General features: G+C 39.6%; 1 protein-coding gene across 1 annotated transcript in view; it reads right to left on the bottom strand.

Moving 5' to 3' along the window:
* The window catches only part of LOC103200354 (steroid transmembrane transporter SLC22A24-like), a 40,135-nt gene that overhangs the window by 23,335 nt on the left and 10,948 nt on the right, over window positions 1–5,852 (bottom strand). The gene's annotated exons all lie outside the window — the stretch shown is intronic.

Below are 5,852 nucleotides of genomic sequence, written 5' to 3'. Positions count from 1 at the left end.
GTGGGTCAAGTGCAGGTCTGGAAGGTTCTCCTCAGTCACATGGTTGCAAGGGCTGGAGAACCCAGATCAGCAGGTCAGATGACTGGTTGCTGTCTCATCCAGGGGTGAGATGATGACAAACCAAACGCAGGATCCAGAGCAAGAGAGAGCAAACTTGGCCCAAGCCTTCACACAAAGACCCTCAAGGAAACTAAAAATGGTGCCTTGAGTCACACCTTCCAGCAAGGCAGGACTCAAGATACATCCCACCCTAAACAAGAATACCAAAAACCAAACTCACCACTGTGAAGTCAGTTCCGACTTATAGTGACCCCTCCTTGGGTTTCCAGGGCAGTAGCTCTATGTAAGTAGATTGCCCAGTCTTCCTTCTGATGAATGGCTGTTGGGTTTGAAATGCCAGCTTTCTGGTTAACAATCAAATGCTTTAGGCATTATGCTAGGATTTACAAGACATCACAAAATGGAGGGCTGTGGCTAGAAGGGCCATATTAAGCAATTCACTGCACTGCACATGGATGAACAAACTATGTTATATACACATAATGGAATACTACATAACATTAAGGAATAATGAAGAATCTCCAAAACATCTCATAACGTGGATAACTCTGGAGGACATTATGCTGAATGGAATAAGTAATCACAAAAAGACAAATGTTGTATAAGTCCACTAGTAAAAAAAGTCAAGGAAAAATTTACACACAGAAACATTCTTTGATGGTTACTAGGGATGGGAGGGAAAGGGAAGGAAAATGGATAAGTAGATAATAACAATAGTAACAATAGAAAAACGAACTCACTGCTGTTGAGTCCATTTGACTCATAGCAACCCCTCCTTGGGTTTCCCAGGCAGTATCTCTACGGAAGTAGACTGCTCAATCTTCCTTCCAAGGAGTGGCTGGTGGCTTTGATCTCCTCCAGCCTTCTGGTTAGCAGTCAAATGCCGTAGGCACTATGCCAAATAGATAAGTATTAATTTGGGTGAAGGGAAAGGCAATATACAATAAAGGAGTGATCGGTACAATTATCAGCAAGGAAAAAGAAGACACAGAGAGGTGCACAAGAGTTACAGACAACAAAGGTGAATTCTATTACATATGCAATCCTACACTATTAGAAATAATAAACAACAATCTATGAGTGGATCCACAGGCAGACTGGCAAGTTGAACAGGCCTAGGTAAGCAAAGGGGACTAGACCCAAGACCATATATAGGCTTGGCACATGATATTTCTACATATGTATTTGCATGTGTTGTAAATATATCCATGTAGACAGTAGAGCAAAGTATATGTTTGAAAGCTATGAAAACTTCTTAGCCATAACAAAACACCTTGAGAGAATGAGTTGCTGTGCATAGGGGCTCAGGGGCTCAAAGAACTTAATCTCAGGGGACACCAAGGTCAATTGACATATCATAATCCACAAAGACAATGTTCTACATCCTCCTTTGGTGAGTAGTGGCTGGAGTCTTAAAAGCTTGTGAGTACCCATCTAATGTACAACTATTTGTCTCTCCCTGTCTGGAGCAAAGAAGACGAAAGAAAATCAAAGACATAGGAAACAATTGGTCCAAAGAACTAATAGACCACATGAACCACAGCTTCCATGACCCTAAGACCATAAAGACTAGATGGTGCCCAGCTACCACTGCTGACCACTTTGAAAGAGATCACAATAGTAGGTCCCAGAGAGAGTGGGAGAAAAACGTGGAACTAAACTCAAAATCATAAAAGACATCAGGTTTACTGGTCTGATAGAGATTGGTAGGAACCTCAAGACTATGATCCTTAGATACCTTCAATCCCGGGACTGAATTTACCCCCATTGCTCAACTTTCAGCCAAATGATAAACAAGTCTATAAGGTGAACAATAACAATGAGGTATGCACACCTTAGAAAAATCAACCACAGAGATCAAAAGGGCAGCGTGTGCTCAGGGATAATGCGCGGAAGGTAGAAGGGACAGGAAGGAGGATGAATGGAAACGGAAACAAGGAGGAAGTGGGAAAAGTGCTGTTACACTGTGGGGATTGCAATTAATGTCACAAAACAAACTGTGTATGGTTTGCTGAATGGAAAACCAACTTGCTCTGTAAACTTTCACTGAAATCACCGTAAAAAGTAAAAACAAAACAATAAACAAAGAGAGGAAGAAACATAGGGCAGAGTCTTGGAGCGTTCTAACATGAAGCTTCTATTCTCCTCAGAGGTGGGTTACCATCTCAAGACTAACTTGTAAAAATATACATGGAGTATGCCAACCCAGAAAGCTCACTGGAGCTTTGGTATTTAGAGTTTTTATTGAGACTTAGTTATGTAGGCATGGCTGATTGATCTATTGCTCACATGCTCAGTCTCTAGGTGATTAATACCACATGACCCAAAGCCCTTACTCTAAATCATATGGTTGATCTTTCTGACATGGCCAGCTCTACTCTAAAGTTATTGGGTATGGCTGGCCCCACACCAAGTCAGCTCATTAGCATACACTATCAAGTGTTACAAGGGGGCCAATATAAAAACAAAGACATTTCTATCACTTGGAAAGTTACAATGGCTTCAAGGGTACCACCTAGGACCATAGGCAAAGGGCAGATTTTTCTTTGGGCAAGATCAAATTCCTTCTTACACAATGACACACTTTGAAATTTAGAGTAAATGTTTAACAAATGGGACTTTACACTTGAGATCTGGCAAAACTATTAAATTAAATTGACAGCAGAAATGTTCTCAGACATAACCTTCCCTATTTGTCAATATGAAACTGATGTCAAAGCCCCCTCACCAACGGCACCTTGCCATGAGGCTTCTAATACTAATTGAGACTATGTAAGAGAAACTGATGTATGTGGAACTGTAACATGTCATGAATGTCTGTTATGTAAGTAGATGAATCTAGAATAGTGGATTATGTGTCTTGTGTATAAAACACTGAGAAGCTATGTCAAGATTTACACTTGGTCCCTTGTATCACCAAAGGCAAAGCTCAACTTATTTGGAAGGGAGAGCAGAAAAACAGCAAACGAAGTTTCAGATGGGTTACCTAAGAGTCATTCTTGGCTGTGTCCGGGTTTAGTTCTTGGTAAACGTGTCTCAGCCCAAACAGAAGGCAACCCGGTCACTGTTCTCAGTGCAAATGTCATAACACAGAGTCAGGAACTGATAGAAAGTTGAGAGGAGAGAATGAGGTGAAATAGAGAACAAAGGAACAAAAAGGGGGAATATAAAAGGAAAAAAGGATTCTGTGTTTCAGGGAGCGGCAGAAAAAGAGACTAATTTTGAGCTCAATGTGTACAAAATTACATGTGCTGAAAATTAATGTTCAGTGTATTAATATATGGACAAGCCTTGAGTTTGGATAACTGCTCTATAACTTCTGTTACTGTAGTAGTATATTTAAGTCATTATAAGTCTTATAAAATGTGTTACATTCTGAATATTTACATAACACATAAAGTCTGTGTCAAGTTCTCAGAATTGAACTGTCTCTAAAAAAAAAAAAAAAAAAAAAAAAGCTTTGATTAAGGACATCATGGATAGGCAGTCATTGTACAACCCAGAAATTAAAACACAGTACATATAAGTGTCTGTGTATCTGAAATAAATTGTCATGATGAAGAGATACATATATCATGTTGCTAATTTTAGAGATATCTATGGTGGTAGAGAGAAGAAAAAATTCAAGCCTTGAATTGTAATACTGGAGGTTGAGTAACATATTGAAGGTCAAAGGAGGCATCAAAAGAAGATGGGGGGAGTACACAGAACCATTTTACCCCCAAAAAAAATAAATAAAAGAGAGAGGGGTCAACATTCAACCACTTAAGGAGGTAGCATATGTTCAAGAATTAATGGTACTGAAAGAAGAAGTCCAAGCTGCACTGAAGTCATTGATGAAAAACAAGGCTTCAGGAGCAGATGAAATACCAATTGAGATGTTTCAACAAACAGATGCAACACTGGAAGTGCTCGACCTGTCTATATCAAGAAATGTGGAAGACAGTTCTTGGCCAACCAAAGAGAGGATATCCATATTTGTACCCATTGCCAAGAAAGGTGATCCAACAGAATGTAGAAATTATCAAACAATATCATTAATATCACATACAAGTAATATTTTGCTGAAAATAATTCTAAAATGTTACAACAGTACATCAACAGGGAACAACTGCCAGACATTCAAGCTAGATTCAGAAAAGAACATGGAATGAGGCATACCAATGCTAATGTTAGATAAATCTTGGCTGAAAGTAAAGAATTACTGAAAGATATTTACTTGTGCTTTATTGACTATGTAAAGGCCTTCAACTGTGTGGATCATAACAAATTATAGATAACATTGTGAAGAATGGGAATTCCAGAACACTTAGTTGTGCCTATGAGGAACCTACACATAGACCAAGAGGAAGTTTTTTGAACAGAACAAGGGGAGTCAGGGGAAAGGAGGAAGTCCCTCGATGAGCCTTAACAGTGGCTGCAACAATGGGTTCAATCACAGCAATGATGGCAAAGAAGGCACAGGACCATGCAATGGTTCGTTCTGTTGTACATAGGTCACTATGAGTCAGCACTGACTCGATGGCACCTAGCAACAACAACAACAACATCAGAGAGATCACGGGTAACAGGAAGTCCATCGATGGGAGAAAGATTAAGAGAAATATGTTGGGAACCCAACACGTAGAGCTTGGAAGGAAGGTTGGGCAATCTACTTCCATAGTGATACTGCCTTGGAAACCCAAGGAGGGGTCGCTATGAATCAAGTCTGACTCGATGGCACATGACAACAACAACAACATGTAGAGCAGCTGGGAGCAACAGACAAAATAAACTCAAATATACATGTATGTATATCGCATATGTAAGTGGTGGACAAAAAATGTAGGAAAGATCATTTGATAAATAACATATCTTTTTTTGTAAATTAAAAATATCTACAAATCCCCAAATATCACATTTTAAAATACATGGATGAATAAAGATATACATCATAAACACATGGAAATAACCTCTACTGGGGGGAGGTGGGAGTAGGTGTGGGGAATGGAGAAAATGGAAATACATAAAAACATCCACACACACAAGAAAGGAGCTTTCCTCAAACCAATGAGAATATGAATGAGGATAATTAACTGCAATTTTAGTACCTGGGTCCAAGAGAAGTGAATATGCAAAACAGATTACTGATCATTAAAATGCTTTGTAGAGTCTTGCTACATTCTGACTGTGTTAGACTGGGTTCTCTAGAGAAGCAAAACCAGTAAAGCTTATAGAAAGAGAGAAAAAAAAAGAAATTTATCTTAGGAAAATGACTCACACATTTATAGAAGCTCGCAAGTCCCAAGTTCTTGGATCAAACGTCAAGCTGAAGGCTTTTCCTGACTCACACAGCTGCAGGGGCTGGTGAGCTCAAGGTTGGCAGGCAGTATACTGGCTGTTGACTCCAATGAATGACGAATCCAAGATCTCCAGGCCAAATGGTGGATTGCTTAGTCATGGACTCTTGAATCCCAATCCACAGAAGAGTCTCTTTTCCCAGGATGTCCATAAATATACTGGAAGCATGCCACACCCCTAGGGAAACTCCCTTTCAATGGATTGCTGCTCAAAACATATACATCTGATCCCATCATGGGAACAACCGACATTACAATTGCTTAAACCACACAGAATTGTGGTCTAGCCAAGTTGACACACAGCTCCAACTATCACAGTGACCCTTCCCTCTTGCCTTTTTTTTTTTTTTTTTCTGGGCATACATGAAGACTACCTTTCCCAATGTGGTGTAGTAAATTACTTAGTGTGGCTTTTCTACCCATGAGTCTTTGTAAACTCCAAGGTGGGATTTT

This window comes from Orycteropus afer, unplaced genomic scaffold (assembly GCF_000298275.1).
Source record: "Orycteropus afer afer isolate SDZICR_OR568_19922 unplaced genomic scaffold, OryAfe1.0 scaffold00130, whole genome shotgun sequence".
NCBI lineage: Eukaryota > Metazoa > Chordata > Mammalia > Tubulidentata > Orycteropodidae > Orycteropus > Orycteropus afer.
Note: the sequence above shows the minus strand (reverse complement) of the source record. Positions and strands in the feature narration are given on the sequence as shown.